At 46.6% G+C, this 14869-nt stretch overlaps 23 non-coding genes across 23 annotated transcripts; all 23 read left to right on the top strand.

Moving 5' to 3' along the window:
* The first annotated feature begins 264 nt into the window (after positions 1-264).
* Positions 265-346, top strand: trnas-uga (transfer RNA serine (anticodon UGA)). Its single transcript has one exon. It is a non-coding gene; the product is annotated as a tRNA-Ser (tRNA).
* Positions 347-1119: 773 nt separating this feature from the next.
* On the top strand, positions 1120-1201 carry trnas-cga (transfer RNA serine (anticodon CGA)). Its single transcript has one exon. It is a non-coding gene; the product is annotated as a tRNA-Ser (tRNA).
* A 465-nt stretch (positions 1202-1666) lies between these two features.
* trnak-uuu (transfer RNA lysine (anticodon UUU)) lies at positions 1667-1739 on the top strand. Its single transcript has one exon. It is a non-coding gene; the product is annotated as a tRNA-Lys (tRNA).
* Positions 1740-2238: 499 nt separating this feature from the next.
* Positions 2239-2320, top strand: trnas-uga (transfer RNA serine (anticodon UGA)). Its single transcript has one exon. It is a non-coding gene; the product is annotated as a tRNA-Ser (tRNA).
* A 442-nt stretch (positions 2321-2762) lies between these two features.
* Positions 2763-2844, top strand: trnas-uga (transfer RNA serine (anticodon UGA)). The gene has a single exon. It is a non-coding gene; the product is annotated as a tRNA-Ser (tRNA).
* A 773-nt stretch (positions 2845-3617) lies between these two features.
* trnas-cga (transfer RNA serine (anticodon CGA)) lies at positions 3618-3699 on the top strand. The gene has a single exon. It is a non-coding gene; the product is annotated as a tRNA-Ser (tRNA).
* Positions 3700-4164: 465 nt separating this feature from the next.
* Positions 4165-4237, top strand: trnak-uuu (transfer RNA lysine (anticodon UUU)). The gene has a single exon. It is a non-coding gene; the product is annotated as a tRNA-Lys (tRNA).
* A 499-nt stretch (positions 4238-4736) lies between these two features.
* Positions 4737-4818, top strand: trnas-uga (transfer RNA serine (anticodon UGA)). The gene has a single exon. It is a non-coding gene; the product is annotated as a tRNA-Ser (tRNA).
* Positions 4819-5259: 441 nt separating this feature from the next.
* Positions 5260-5341, top strand: trnas-uga (transfer RNA serine (anticodon UGA)). Its single transcript has one exon. It is a non-coding gene; the product is annotated as a tRNA-Ser (tRNA).
* Positions 5342-6114: 773 nt separating this feature from the next.
* On the top strand, positions 6115-6196 carry trnas-cga (transfer RNA serine (anticodon CGA)). The gene has a single exon. It is a non-coding gene; the product is annotated as a tRNA-Ser (tRNA).
* Positions 6197-6661: 465 nt separating this feature from the next.
* On the top strand, positions 6662-6734 carry trnak-uuu (transfer RNA lysine (anticodon UUU)). The gene has a single exon. It is a non-coding gene; the product is annotated as a tRNA-Lys (tRNA).
* A 499-nt stretch (positions 6735-7233) lies between these two features.
* Positions 7234-7315, top strand: trnas-uga (transfer RNA serine (anticodon UGA)). The gene has a single exon. It is a non-coding gene; the product is annotated as a tRNA-Ser (tRNA).
* A 441-nt stretch (positions 7316-7756) lies between these two features.
* Positions 7757-7838, top strand: trnas-uga (transfer RNA serine (anticodon UGA)). The gene has a single exon. It is a non-coding gene; the product is annotated as a tRNA-Ser (tRNA).
* Positions 7839-8611: 773 nt separating this feature from the next.
* trnas-cga (transfer RNA serine (anticodon CGA)) lies at positions 8612-8693 on the top strand. Its single transcript has one exon. It is a non-coding gene; the product is annotated as a tRNA-Ser (tRNA).
* A 465-nt stretch (positions 8694-9158) lies between these two features.
* On the top strand, positions 9159-9231 carry trnak-uuu (transfer RNA lysine (anticodon UUU)). Its single transcript has one exon. It is a non-coding gene; the product is annotated as a tRNA-Lys (tRNA).
* A 499-nt stretch (positions 9232-9730) lies between these two features.
* Positions 9731-9812, top strand: trnas-uga (transfer RNA serine (anticodon UGA)). Its single transcript has one exon. It is a non-coding gene; the product is annotated as a tRNA-Ser (tRNA).
* Positions 9813-10253: 441 nt separating this feature from the next.
* On the top strand, positions 10254-10335 carry trnas-uga (transfer RNA serine (anticodon UGA)). The gene has a single exon. It is a non-coding gene; the product is annotated as a tRNA-Ser (tRNA).
* Positions 10336-11108: 773 nt separating this feature from the next.
* Positions 11109-11191, top strand: trnas-cga (transfer RNA serine (anticodon CGA)). Its single transcript has one exon. It is a non-coding gene; the product is annotated as a tRNA-Ser (tRNA).
* A 465-nt stretch (positions 11192-11656) lies between these two features.
* On the top strand, positions 11657-11729 carry trnak-uuu (transfer RNA lysine (anticodon UUU)). The gene has a single exon. It is a non-coding gene; the product is annotated as a tRNA-Lys (tRNA).
* A 499-nt stretch (positions 11730-12228) lies between these two features.
* Positions 12229-12310, top strand: trnas-uga (transfer RNA serine (anticodon UGA)). Its single transcript has one exon. It is a non-coding gene; the product is annotated as a tRNA-Ser (tRNA).
* A 441-nt stretch (positions 12311-12751) lies between these two features.
* Positions 12752-12833, top strand: trnas-uga (transfer RNA serine (anticodon UGA)). The gene has a single exon. It is a non-coding gene; the product is annotated as a tRNA-Ser (tRNA).
* Positions 12834-14073: 1240 nt separating this feature from the next.
* On the top strand, positions 14074-14155 carry trnas-uga (transfer RNA serine (anticodon UGA)). Its single transcript has one exon. It is a non-coding gene; the product is annotated as a tRNA-Ser (tRNA).
* Positions 14156-14596: 441 nt separating this feature from the next.
* trnas-uga (transfer RNA serine (anticodon UGA)) lies at positions 14597-14678 on the top strand. The gene has a single exon. It is a non-coding gene; the product is annotated as a tRNA-Ser (tRNA).
* The last annotated feature ends 191 nt before the right edge of the window (positions 14679-14869 follow it).

Raw genomic sequence — 14869 nt, 5'->3', positions numbered from 1 at the left:
TCAGGCAATCGGAGCAATGTCTTTGGCATCCCAGATAACTTTCTCTGTGTAGTGTTTGGTACTTTTTGTTCTGCCCTCAGCATCCCCAGTCAAAATCCGGATCACGACACCATTTTCGTCTAGGTGAAGACGTCGTTGAACTCCTCTTTGCCATCACAGTATTTCAGCCGAGTGCATCCGATGCTGCTCGCATTCACATTGATGGTTGGCCCCTGTGTCCTCTCACATCCAGACAAGAAAATAGCATGTGACCAGACAGCAGGAGTAGTCGTGGCCGAGAGGTTAAGGCGATGGACTTGAAATCCATTGGGGTCTCCCCGCGCAGGTTCGAACCCTGCCGACTACGTGGATGTTTGTCTGTTTGCGCAAGGAACTGTGATATCCAGGAGCTGTATACAACCTGTATTTTTCTATTCATATGCAGCACATAAAACGGGCAACCCACATCCCCTTTCAGACTTGAAGTGAGCACTGTTTCAAAAGGCTCAGATCAACGCAGATTTTGGATATTCTATTCAGGCAATCGGAGCAATGGCTTTGGCATCCCCGATAACTTCAAAGCCTTCACAGCGTGCAGCTCAAGAGTTGGCGCATTCTATTTTGTGGAGAATCTTGCATATTAGTGTTCTAAAAATGTCGGAATTGTTCTCTCTTACATAGTGAAACAGAATCCTAGTCATTATGTACCAATTACTTATTTGTCCAAACCACTTTAGAGTTAGCAACTGGCCATGAAAAAAAAGATCACTCTTTCAATGTCAGTGTTCCTAGCTTTCCAGGAGCAGCCTACTTCTCTTGTCCCTTTACACATTGTGGCCTTACTCATTTACTGCCACAAATTTTAAGCTGACAAAGCAGGAACACTTCATGGAGAAAGTGCTGTTAAATCCCAGAGGTGCTTGCACCTTGTTTGGTACTTTGTGTTGTGCCTGCAGCATCCCCAGTCCAAATCCGGATCACGACACCCTGTTCGTCTAGGTGAAGACATCGTTGAACTCCCTTTTGCCATCACAGTACTTTAGACGAGTGCATCCTCTGCTGCCCGCATTCGCGTTGATGGTTGGCCCCAGTGTCCTCTCACATCCAGACAAGAAAACAGCATGTGACGGAAAGGCAGGAGTAGTCGTGGCCGAGAGGTTAAGGCGATGGACTCGAAATCCATTGGGGTTTCCCCGCGCAGGTTCGAACCCTGCCGACTACGCGGATCCTTGTTACTTTGTCAGTTTGCGAGATGAGTTGTGAAGTCCAGGAGCTGTGTACAATCTGGATGTTTCACATGCAGTCCTTAAAATGGGAAACCCACATCTCTTTTCAAGATTGAAGTGAGGACAGTTTCAAAAGTCTCAGATCAAACATGACTTTGGCCATTCTCTTCAGGCAATCTGATTTTTGAAATGTCGGATTTGTTCTCTCTTGGCATCGTGAAACTCATTATGTACCAATTACTTGTTTGTCCAAACCACTTTAGAGTTAGCAACCGGCCATGAAAAAAAGAACACTCTTTCAATGTCAGTGTTCCTAGCTTGCCAGCAGCAGACAACCTCTCTTGTGCCTATATACATTGTGGTCTTCATCATTTAATGCCACAAATTTTAAGCTGGCAAAGTAGGAACACTTTATGGAGAAAGTGCTGTTAAATCCCTGAGGTGCCTGTGCTTTGGTAAGAGCCCGGATAGCTCAGTCGGTAGAGCATCAGACTTTTAATCTGAGGGTCCAGGGTTCAAGTCCCTGTTCGGGCGAAGCTCTGTCGGTTTGTTGCAGACCTCCCCTAATCATTTGCTGTGCTCTCTTACCAGCGTTTGAGGGACGTGGGCTTCCTCTTCAAGAATATATGTGGCGATGTGTTGCTTCCAAACATTTGGTGTTGTTTTGCCTTCTGTAATGCTTGGTTGCTTTCTCAGAAAACAGTGGTGGGGGACTTCAGAGAAATGAGCTGAAGCTTGCTGTTGACTCTGTACGTTCAGTCACTTCTGAGCGGTTGTGCGCAGGCCTGAGTGAGTGGTTTGCTTTCTCTGTATAGTGTTTACTACTTTTTGTTGTGCCCGCAGCATCCCCAGTCCAAATCCGGATCACGACACTCTTTTTCGCTAAGTGAAGACGTCGTTGAATTCCTTTTTGCCATCACAATATTTTAGCCGAGTGCATCCTCTGCTGCTCGCGTTCGCATCGATGGTTGGCCCCAGTGTCCTCTGTTGCTCACATCCAGAAAAGAAAACAGCATGTGACACAAAAGTAGGAGTAGTCGTGGCCGAGAGGTTAAGGCGATGGACTTGAAATCCATTGGGGTCTCCCCGCGCAGGTTCGAACCCTGCCGACTACGTAGATCCTCGCCACTTTGCCTGTGTGTGAAAGAAATTTGTGATGTCCAAGAGCTGTGTACAACCTGGCTTTTTCTATTCATATGCAGCACTTAAAATTGGCAACCCACATCTCCTTTCAGACTTGAAGTGAGCACCGTTTCAAAAGGCTCAGATCAACGGTGATTTTGGATATTCTATTCAGGCAATCGGAGCAATGTCTTTGGCATCCCAGATAACTTTCTCTGTATAGTGTTTGGTAATTTTTGTTCTGCCCTCAGCATCCCCAGTCAAAATCCGGATCACGACACCATTTTCGTCTAGGTGAAGACGTCGTTGAACTCCTCTTTGCCATCACAGTATTTCAGCCGAGTGCATCCGATGCTGCTCGCATTCACATTGATGGTTGGCCCCTGTGTCCTCTCACATCCAGACAAGAAAATAGCATGTGACCAGACAGCAGGAGTAGTCGTGGCCGAGAGGTTAAGGCGATGGACTTGAAATCCATTGGGGTCTCCCCGCGCAGGTTCGAACCCTGCCGACTACGTGGATGTTTGTCTGTTTGCGCAAGGATCTGTGATATCCAGGAGCTGTATACAACCTGTATTTTTCTATTCATATGCAGCACATAAAACGGGCAACCCACATCCCCTTTCAGACTTGAAGTGAGCACTGTTTCAAAAGGCTAAGATCAACGCAGATTTTGGATATTCTATTCAGGCAATCGGAGCAATGGCTTTGGCATCCCCGATAACTTCAAAGCCTTCACAGCGTGCAGCTCAAGAGTTGGCGCATTCTATTTTGTGGAGAATCTTGCATATTAGTGTTCTAAAAATGTCGGAATTGTTCTCTCTTACATAGTGAAACAGAATCCTAGTCATTATGTACCAATTACTTATTTGTCCAAACCACTTTAGAGTTAGCAACTGGCCATGAAAAAAAAGATCACTCTTTCAATGTCAGTGTTCCTAGCTTTCCAGGAGCAGCCTACTTCTCTTGTCCCTTTACACATTGTGGCCTTACTCATTTACTGCCACAAATTTTAAGCTGACAAAGCAGGAACACTTCATGGAGAAAGTGCTGTTAAATCCCAGAGGTGCTTGCACCTTGTTTGGTACTTTGTGTTGTGCCTGCAGCATCCCCAGTCCAAATCCGGATCACGACACCCTGTTCGTCTAGGTGAAGACATCGTTGAACTCCCTTTTGCCATCACAGTACTTTAGACGAGTGCATCCTCTGCTGCCCGCATTCGCGTTGATGGTTGGCCCCAGTGTCCTCTCACATCCAGACAAGAAAACAGCATGTGACGGAAAGGCAGGAGTAGTCGTGGCCGAGAGGTTAAGGCGATGGACTCGAAATCCATTGGGGTTTCCCCGCGCAGGTTCGAACCCTGCCGACTACGCGGATCCTTGTTACTTTGTCAGTTTGCGAGATGAGTTGTGAAGTCCAGGAGCTGTGTACAATCTGGATGTTTCACATGCAGTCCTTAAAATGGGAAACCCACATCTCTTTTCAAGATTGAAGTGAGGACAGTTTCAAAAGTCTCAGATCAAACATGACTTTGGCCATTCTCTTCAGGCAATCTGATTTTTGAAATGTCGGATTTGTTCTCTCTTGGCATCGTGAAACTCATTATGTACCAATTACTTGTTTGTCCAAACCACTTTAGAGTTAGCAACCGGCCATGAAAAAAAGAACACTCTTTCAATGTCAGTGTTCCTAGCTTGCCAGCAGCAGACAACCTCTCTTGTGCCTATATACATTGTGGTCTTCATCATTTAATGCCACAAATTTTAAGCTGGCAAAGCAGGAACACTTTATGGAGAAAGTGCTGTTAAATCCCTGAGGTGCCTGTGCTTTGGTAAGAGCCCGGATAGCTCAGTCGGTAGAGCATCAGACTTTTAATCTGAGGGTCCAGGGTTCAAGTCCCTGTTCGGGCGAAGCTCTGTCGGTTTGTTGCAGACCTCCCCTAATCATTTGCTGTGCTCTCTTACCAGCGTTTGAGGGACGTGGGCTTCCTCTTCAAGAATATATGTGGCGATGTGTTGCTTCCAAACATTTGGTGTTGTTTTGCCTTCTGTAATGCTTGGTTGCTTTCTCAGAAAACAGTGGTGGGGGACTTCAGAGAAATGAGCTGAAGCTTGCTGTTGACTCTGTACGTTCAGTCACTTCTGAGCGGTTGTGCTCAGGCCTGAGTGAGTGGTTTGCTTTCTCTGTATAGTGTTTACTACTTTTTGTTGTGCCCGCAGCATCCCCAGTCCAAATCCGGATCACGACACTCTTTTTCGCTAAGTGAAGACGTCGTTGAATTCCTTTTTGCCATCACAGTATTTTAGCCGAGTGCATCCTCTGCTGCTCGCGTTCGCATCGATGGTTGGCCCCAGTGTCCTCTGTTGCTCACATCCAGAAAAGAAAACAGCACGTGACACAAAAGTAGGAGTAGTCGTGGCCGAGAGGTTAAGGCGATGGACTTGAAATCCATTGGGGTCTCCCCGCGCAGGTTCGAACCCTGCCGACTACGTAGATCCTCGCCACTTTGCCTGTGTGCGAAAGGAATTGTGATGTCCAAGAGCTGTGTACAACCTGGCTTTTTCTATTCATATGCAGCACTTAAAATTGGCAACCCACATCTCCTTTCAGACTTGAAGTGAGCACCGTTTCAAAAGGCTCAGATCAACGGTGATTTTGGATATTCTATTCAGGCAATCGGAGCAATGTCTTTGGCATCCCAGATAACTTTCTCTGTATAGTGTTTGGTACTTTTTGTTCTGCCCTCAGCATCCCCAGTCAAAATCCGGATCACGACACTCTTTTCGTCTAGGTGAAGACGTCGTTGAACTCCTCTTTGCCATCACAGTATTTCAGCCGAGTGCATCCGATGCTGCTCGCATTCACATTGATGGTTGGCCCCTGTGTCCTCTCACATCCAGACAAGAAAATAGCATGTGACCAGACAGCAGGAGTAGTCGTGGCCGAGAGGTTAAGGCGATGGACTTGAAATCCATTGAGGTCTCCCCGTGCAGGTTCGAACCCTGCCGACTACGTGGATGTTTGTCTGTTTGCGCAAGGAACTGTGATATCCAGGAGCTGTATACAACCTGTATTTTTCTATTCATATGCAGCACATAAAACGGGCAACCCACATCCCCTTTCAGACTTGAAGTGAGCACTGTTTCAAAAGGCTCAGATCAACGCAGATTTTGGATATTCTATTCAGGCAATCGGAGCAATGGCTTTGGCATCCCCGATAACTTCAAAGCCTTCACAGCGTGCAGCTCAAGAGTTGGCGCATTCTATTTTGTGGAGAATCTTGCATATTAGTGTTCTAAAAATGTCGGAATTGTTCTCTCTTACATAGTGAAACAGAATCCTAGTCATTATGTACCAATTACTTATTTGTCCAAACCACTTTAGAGTTAGCAACTGGCCATGAAAAAAAAGATCACTCTTTCAATGTCAGTGTTCCTAGCTTTCCAGGAGCAGCCTACTTCTCTTGTCCCTTTACACATTGTGGCCTTACTCATTTACTGCCACAAATTTTAAGCTGACAAAGCAGGAACACTTCATGGAGAAAGTGCTGTTAAATCCCAGAGGTGCTTGCACCTTGTTTGGTACTTTGTGTTGTGCCTGCAGCATCCCCAGTCCAAATCCGGATCACGACACCCTGTTCGTCTAGGTGAAGACATCGTTGAACTCCCTTTTGCCATCACAGTACTTTAGACGAGTGCATCCTCTGCTGCCCGCATTCGCGTTGATGGTTGGCCCCAGTGTCCTCTCACATCCAGACAAGAAAACAGCATGTGACTGAAAGGCAGGAGTAGTCGTGGCCGAGAGGTTAAGGCGATGGACTCGAAATCCATTGGGGTTTCCCCGCGCAGGTTCGAACCCTGCCGACTACGCGGATCCTTGTTACTTTGTCAGTTTGCGAGATGAGTTGTGAAGTCCAGGAGCTGTGTACAATCTGGATGTTTCACATGCAGTCCTTAAAATGGGAAACCCACATCTCTTTTCAAGATTGAAGTGAGGACAGTTTCAAAAGTCTCAGATCAATCATGACTTTGGCCATTCTCTTCAGGCAATCTGATTTTTGAAATGTCGGATTTGTTCTCTCTTGGCATCGTGAAACTCATTATGTACCAATTACTTGTTTGTCCAAACCACTTTAGAGTTAGCAACCGGCCATGAAAAAAAGAACACTCTTTCAATGTCAGTGTTCCTAGCTTGCCAGCAGCAGACAACCTCTCTTGTGCCTATATACATTGTGGTCTTCATCATTTAATGCCACAAATTTTAAGCTGGCAAAGCAGGAACACTTTATGGAGAAAGTGCTGTTAAATCCCTGAGGTGCCTGTGCTTTGGTAAGAGCCCGGATAGCTCAGTCGGTAGAGCATCAGACTTTTAATCTGAGGGTCCAGGGTTCAAGTCCCTGTTCGGGCGAAGCTCTGTCGGTTTGTTGCAGACCTCCCCTAATCATTTGCTGTGCTCTCTTACCAGCGTTTGAGGGACGTGGGCTTCCTCTTCAAGAATATATGTGGCGATGTGTTGCTTCCAAACATTTGGTGTTGTTTTGCCTTCTGTAATGCTTGGTTGCTTTCTCAGAAAACAGTGGTGGGGGACTTCAGAGAAATGAGCTGGAGCTTGCTGTTGACTCTGTACGTTCAGTCACTTCTAAGCGGTTGTGCGCAGGCCTGAGTGAGTGGTTTGCTTTCTCTGTATAGTGTTTACTACTTTTTGTTGTGCCCGCAGCATCCCCAGTCCAAATCCGGATCACGACACTCTTTTTCGCTAAGTGAAGACGTCGTTGAATTCCTTTTTGCCATCACAGTATTTTAGCCGAGTGCATCCTCTGCTGCTCGCGTTCGCATCGATGGTTGGCCCCAGTGTCCTCTGTTGCTCACATCCAGAAAAGAAAACAGCATGTGACACAAAAGTAGGAGTAGTCGTGGCCGAGAGGTTAAGGCGATGGACTTGAAATCCATTGGGGTCTCCCCGCGCAGGTTCGAACCCTGCCGACTACGTAGATCCTCGCCACTTTGCCTTTGTGTGAAAGAAATTGTGATGTCCAAGAGCTGTGTACAACCTGGCTTTTTCTATTCATATGCAGCACTTAAAATTGGCAACCCACATCTCCTTTCAGACTTGAAGTGAGCACCGTTTCAAAAGGCTCAGATCAACGGTGATTTTGGATATTCTATTCAGGCAATCGGAGCAATGTCTTTGGCATCCCAGATAACTTTCTCTGTATAGTGTTTGGTAATTTTTGTTCTGCCCTCAGCATCCCCAGTCAAAATCCGGATCACGACACCATTTTCGTCTAGGTGAAGACGTCGTTGAACTCCTCTTTGCCATCACAGTATTTCAGCCGAGTGCATCCGATGCTGCTCGCATTCACATTGATGGTTGGCCCCTGTGTCCTCTCACATCCAGACAAGAAAATAGCATGTGACCAGACAGCAGGAGTAGTCGTGGCCGAGAGGTTAAGGCGATGGACTTGAAATCCATTGGGGTCTCCCCGCGCAGGTTCGAACCCTGCCGACTACGTGGATGTTTGTCTGTTTGCGCAAGGATCTGTGATATCCAGGAGCTGTATACAACCTGTATTTTTCTATTCATATGCAGCACATAAAACGGGCAACCCACATCCCCTTTCAGACTTGAAGTGAGCACTGTTTCAAAAGGCTAAGATCAACGCAGATTTTGGATATTCTATTCAGGCAATCGGAGCAATGGCTTTGGCATCCCCGATAACTTCAAAGCCTTCACAGCGTGCAGCTCAAGAGTTGGCGCATTCTATTTTGTGGAGAATCTTGCATATTAGTGTTCTAAAAATGTCGGAATTGTTCTCTCTTACATAGTGAAACAGAATCCTAGTCATTATGTACCAATTACTTATTTGTCCAAACCACTTTAGAGTTAGCAACTGGCCATGAAAAAAAAGATCACTCTTTCAATGTCAGTGTTCCTAGCTTTCCAGGAGCAGCCTACTTCTCTTGTCCCTTTACACATTGTGGCCTTACTCATTTACTGCCACAAATTTTAAGCTGACAAAGCAGGAACACTTCATGGAGAAAGTGCTGTTAAATCCCAGAGGTGCTTGCACCTTGTTTGGTACTTTGTGTTGTGCCTGCAGCATCCCCAGTCCAAATCCGGATCACGACACCCTGTTCGTCTAGGTGAAGACATCGTTGAACTCCCTTTTGCCATCACAGTACTTTAGACGAGTGCATCCTCTGCTGCCCGCATTCGCGTTGATGGTTGGCCCCAGTGTCCTCTCACATCCAGACAAGAAAACAGCATGTGACTGAAAGGCAGGAGTAGTCGTGGCCGAGAGGTTAAGGCGATGGACTCGAAATCCATTGGGGTTTCCCCGCGCAGGTTCGAACCCTGCCGACTACGCGGATCCTTGTTACTTTGTCAGTTTGCGAGATGAGTTGTGAAGTCCAGGAGCTGTGTACAATCTGGATGTTTCACATGCAGTCCTTAAAATGGGAAACCCACATCTCTTTTCAAGATTGAAGTGAGGACAGTTTCAAAAGTCTCAGATCAATCATGACTTTGGCCATTCTCTTCAGGCAATCTGATTTTTGAAATGTCGGATTTGTTCTCTCTTGGCACCGTGAAACTCATTATGTACCAATTACTTGTTTGTCCAAACCACTTTAGAGTTAGCAACCGGCCATGAAAAAAAGAACACTCTTTCAATGTCAGTGTTCCTAGCTTGCCAGCAGCAGACAACCTCTCTTGTGCCTATATACATTGTGGTCTTCATCATTTAATGCCACAAATTTTAAGCTGGCAAAGCAGGAACACTTTATGGAGAAAGTGCTGTTAAATCCCTGAGGTGCCTGTGCTTTGGTAAGAGCCCGGATAGCTCAGTCGGTAGAGCATCAGACTTTTAATCTGAGGGTCCAGGGTTCAAGTCCCTGTTCGGGCGAAGCTCTGTCGGTTTGTTGCAGACCTCCCCTAATCATTTGCTGTGCTCTCTTACCATCGTTTGAGGGACGTGGGCTTCCTCTTCAAGAATATATGTGGCGATGTGTTGCTTCCAAACATTTGGTGTTGTTTTGCCTTCTGTAATGCTTGGTTGCTTTCTCAGAAAACAGTGGTGGGGGACTTCAGAGAAATGAGCTGAAGCTTGCTGTTGACTCTGTACGTTCAGTCACTTCTAAGCGGTTGTGCGCAGGCCTGAGTGAGTGGTTTGCTTTCTCTGTATAGTGTTTACTACTTTTTGTTGTGCCCGCAGCATCCCCAGTCCAAATCCGGATCACGACACTCTTTTTCGCTAAGTGAAGACGTCGTTGAATTCCTTTTTGCCATCACAGTATTTTAGCCGAGTGCATCCTCTGCTGCTCGCGTTCGCATCGATGGTTGGCCCCAGTGTCCTCTGTTGCTCACATCCAGAAAAGAAAACAGCATGTGACACAAAAGTAGGAGTAGTCGTGGCCGAGAGGTTAAGGCGATGGACTTGAAATCCATTGGGGTCTCCCCGCGCAGGTTTGAACCCTGCCGACTACGTAGATCCTCGCCACTTTGCCTGTGTGCGAAAGGAATTGTGATGTCCAAGAGCTGTGTACAACCTGGCTTTTTCTATTCATATGCAGCACTTAAAATTGGCAACCCACATCTCCTTTCAGACTTGAAGTGAGCACCGTTTCAAAAGGCTCAGATCAACGGTGATTTTGGATATTCTATTCAGGCAATCGGAGCAATGTCTTTGGCATCCCAGATAACTTTCTCTGTGTAGTGTTTGGTACTTTTTGTTCTGCCCTCAGCATCCCCAGTCAAAATCCGGATCACGACACCATTTTCGTCTAGGTGAAGACGTCGTTGAACTCCTCTTTGCCATCACAGTATTTCAGCCGAGTGCATCCGATGCTGCTCGCATTCACATTGATGGTTGGCCCCTGTGTCCTCTCACATCCAGACAAGAAAATAGCATGTGACCAGACAGCAGGAGTAGTCGTGGCCGAGAGGTTAAGGCGATGGACTTGAAATCCATTGGGGTCTCCCCGCGCAGGTTCGAACCCTGCCGACTACGTGGATGTTTGTCTGTTTGCGCAAGGAACTGTGATATCCAGGAGCTGTATACAACCTGTATTTTTCTATTCATATGCAGCACATAAAACGGGCAACCCACATCCCCTTTCAGACTTGAAGTGAGCACTGTTTCAAAAGGCTCAGATCAACGCAGATTTTGGATATTCTATTCAGGCAATCGGAGCAATGGCTTTGGCATCCCCGATAACTTCAAAGCCTTCACAGCGTGCAGCTCAAGAGTTGGCGCATTCTATTTTGTGGAGAATCTTGCATATTAGTGTTCTAAAAATGTCGGAATTGTTCTCTCTTACATAGTGAAACAGAATCCTAGTCATTATGTACCAATTACTTATTTGTCCAAACCACTTTAGAGTTAGCAACTGGCCATGAAAAAAAAGATCACTCTTTCAATGTCAGTGTTCCTAGCTTTCCAGGAGCAGCCTACTTCTCTTGTCCCTTTACACATTGTGGCCTTACTCATTTACTGCCACAAATTTTAAGCTGACAAAGCAGGAACACTTCATGGAGAAAGTGCTGTTAAATCCCAGAGGTGCTTGCACCTTGTTTGGTACTTTGTGTTGTGCCTGCAGCATCCCCAGTCCAAATCCGGATCACGACACCCTGTTCGTCTAGGTGAAGACATCGTTGAACTCCCTTTTGCCATCACAGTACTTTAGACGAGTGCATCCTCTGCTGCCCGCATTCGCGTTGATGGTTGGCCCCAGTGTCCTCTCACATCCAGACAAGAAAACAGCATGTGACGGAAAGGCAGGAGTAGTCGTGGCCGAGAGGTTAAGGCGATGGACTCGAAATCCATTGGGGTTTCCCCGCGCAGGTTCGAAACCCTGCCGACTACGCGGATCCTTGTTACTTTGTCAGTTTGCGAGATGAGTTGTGAAATCCAGGAGCTGTGTACAATCTGGATGTTTCACATGCAGTCCTTAAAATGGGAAACCCACATCTCTTTTCAAGATTGAAGTGAGGACAGTTTCAAAAGTCTCAGATCAAACATGACTTTGGCCATTCTCTTCAGGCAATCTGATTTTTGAAATGTCGGATTTGTTCTCTCTTGGCATCGTGAAACTCATTATGTACCAATTACTTGTTTGTCCAAACCACTTTAGAGTTAGCAACCGGCCATGAAAAAAAGAACACTCTTTCAATGTCAGTGTTCCTAGCTTGCCAGCAGCAGACAACCTCTCTTGTGCCTATATACATTGTGGTCTTCATCATTTAATGCCACAAATTTTAAGCTGGCAAAGCAGGAACACTTAATGGAGAAAGTGCTGTTAAATCCCTGAGGTGCCTGTGCTTTGGTAAGAGCCCGGATAGCTCAGTCGGTAGAGCATCAGACTTTTAATCTGAGGGTCCAGGGTTCAAGTCCCTGTTCGGGCGAAGCTCTGTCGGTTTGTTGCAGACCTCCCCTAATCATTTGCTGTGCTCTCTTACCAGCGTTTGAGGGACGTGGGCTTCCTCTTCAAGAATATATGTGGCGATGTGTTGCTTCCAAACATTTGGTGTTGTTTTGCCTTCTGTAATGCTTGGTTGCTTTCTCAGAAAACAGTGGTGGGGGACTTCAGAGAAATGAGCTGGAGCTTGCTGTTGACTCTGTACGTTCAGTCACTTCTAAGCGGTTGTGCGCAGGCCTGAGTGAGTGGTTTGCTTTCTCTGTATAGTGTTTACTACTTTTTGTTGTGCCCGCAGCATCCCCAGTCCAAATCCGGATCACGACACTCTTTTTCGCTAAGTGAAGACGTCGTTGAATTCCTTTTTGCCATCACAGTATTTTAGCCGAGTGCATCCTCTGCTGCTCGCGTTCGCATCGATGGTTGGCCCCAGTGTCCTCTGTTGCTCACATCCAGAAAAGAAAACAGCATGTGACACAAAAGTAGGAGTAGTCGTGGCCGAGAGGTTAAGGCGATGGACTTGAAATCCATTGGGGTCTCCCCGCGCAGGTTCGAACCCTGCCGACTACGTAGATCCTCGCCACTTTGCCTGTGTGCGAAAGGAATTGTGATGTCCAAGAGCTGTGTACAACCTGGCTTTTTCTATTCATATGCAGCACTTAAAATTGGCAACCCACATCTCCTTTGAGACTTGAAGTGAGCACCGTTTCAAAAGGCTCAGATCAACGGTGATTTTGGATATTCTATTCAGGCAATCGGAGCAATGTCTTTGGCATCCCAGATAACTTTCTCTGTATAGTGTTTGGTACTTTTTGTTCTGCCCTCAGCATCCCCAGTCAAAATCCGGATCACGACACCATTTTCGTCTAGGTGAAGACGTCGTTGAACTCCTCTTTTCCATCACAGTATTTCAGCCGAGTGCATCCGATGCTGCTCGCATTCACATTGATGGTTGGCCCCTGTGTCCTCTCACATCCAGACAAGAAAATAGCATGTGACCAGACAGCAGGAGTAGTCGTGGCCGAGAGGTTAAGGCGATGGACTTGAAATCCATTGGGGTCTCCCCGCGCAGGTTCGAACCCTGCCGACTACGTGGATGTTTGTCTGTTTGCGCAAGGAACTGTGATATCCAGGAGCTGTATACAACCTGTATTTTTCTATTCATATGCAGCACATAAAACGGGCAACCCACATCCCCTTTCAGACTTGAAGTGAGCACTGTTTCAAAAGGCTCAGATCAACGCAGATTTTGGATATTCTATTCAGGCAATCGGAGCAATGGCTTTGGCATCCCCGATAACTTCAAAGCCTTCACAGCGTGCAGCTCAAGAGTTGGCGCATTCTATTTTGTGGAGAATCTTGCATATTAGTGTTCTAAAAATGTCGGAATTGTTCTCTCTTACATAGTGAAACAGAATCCTAGTCATTATGTACCAATTACTTATTTGTCCAAACCACTTTAGAGTTAGCAACTGGCCATGAAAAAAAAGATCACTCTTTCAATGTCAGTGTTCCTAGCTTTCCAGGAGCAGCCTACTTCTCTTGTCCCTTTACACATTGTGGCCTTACTCATTTACTGCCACAATTTTTAAGCTGACAAAGCAGGAACACTTCATGGAGAAAGTGCTGTTAAATCCCAGAGGTGCTTGCACCTTGTTTGGTACTTTGTGTTGTGCCTGCAGCATCCCCAGTCCAAATCCGGATCACGACACCCTGTTCGTCTAGGTGAAGACATCGTTGAACTCCCTTTTGCCATCACAGTACTTTAGACGAGTGCATCCTCTGCTGCCCGCATTCGCGTTGATGGTTGGCCCCAGTGTCCTCTCACATCCAGACAAGAAAACAGCATGTGACGGAAAGGCAGGAGTAGTCGTGGCCGAGAGGTTAAGGCGATGGACTCGAAATCCATAGACGAACAGGGTGTCGTGATCCGGATTTGGACTGGGGATGCTGCAGGCACAACACAAAGTACCAAACAAGGTGCTTGGTTGCTTTCTCAGAAAACAGTGGTGGGGGACTTCAGAGAAATGAGCTGAAGCTTGCTGTTGACTCTGTACGTTCAGTCACTTCTAAGCGGTTGTGCGCAGGCCTGAGTGGTTTGCTTTCTCTGTATAGTGTTTACTACTTTTTGTTGTGCCCGCAGCATCCCCAGTCCAAATCCGGATCACGACACTCTTTTTCGCTAAGTGAAGACGTCGTTGAATTCCTTTTTGCCATCACAGTATTTTAGCCGAGTGCATCCTCTGCTGCTCGCGTTCGCATCGATGGTTGGCCCCAGTGTCCTCTGTTGCTCACATCCAGAAAAGAAAACAGCATGTGACACAAAAGTAGGAGTAGTCGTGGCCGAGAGGTTAAGGCGATGGACTTGAAATGCGTTGGGGTCTCCCCGCGCAGGTTCGAACCCTGCCGACTACGTAGATCCTCGCCACTTTGCCTGTGTGCGAAAGGAATTGTGATGTCCAAGAGCTGTGTACAACCTGGCTTTTTCTATTCATATGCAGCACTTAAAATTGGCAACCCACATCTCCTTTCAGACTTGAAGTGAGCACCGTTTCAAAAGGCTCAGATCAACGGTGATTTTGGATATTCTATTCAGGCAATCGGAGCAATGTCTTTGGCATCCCAGATAACTTTCTCTGTATAGTGTTTGGTACTTTTTGTTCTGCCCTCAGCATCCCCAGTCAAAATCCGGATCACGACACCATTTTCGTCTAGGTGAAGACGTCGTTGAACTCCTCTTTGCCATCACAGTATTTCAGCCGAGTGCATCCGATGCTGCTCGCATTCACATTGATGGTTGGCCCCTGTGTCCTCTCACATCCAGACAAGAAAATAGCATGTGACCAGACAGCAGGAGTAGTCGTGGCCGAGAGGTTAAGGCGATGGACTTGAAATCCATTGGGGTCTCCCCGCGCAGGTTCGAACCCTGCCGACTACGTGGATGTTTGTCTGTTTGCGCAAGGAACTGTGATATCCAGGAGCTGTATACAACCTGTATTTTTCTATTCATATGCAGCACATAAAACGGGCAACCCACATCCCCTTTCAGACTTGAAGTGAGCACTGTTTCAAAAGGCTCAGATCAACGCAGATTTTGGATATTCTATTCAGGCAATCGGAGCAATGGCT

The sequence above is a fragment of the Pimephales promelas genome, chromosome 13 (genome assembly GCF_988280905.1).
Source record: "Pimephales promelas chromosome 13, fPimPro1.hap1.1, whole genome shotgun sequence".
Lineage (NCBI taxonomy): Eukaryota > Metazoa > Chordata > Actinopteri > Cypriniformes > Leuciscidae > Pimephales > Pimephales promelas.
This window is presented reverse-complemented; position numbering and strand designations above follow the sequence as displayed.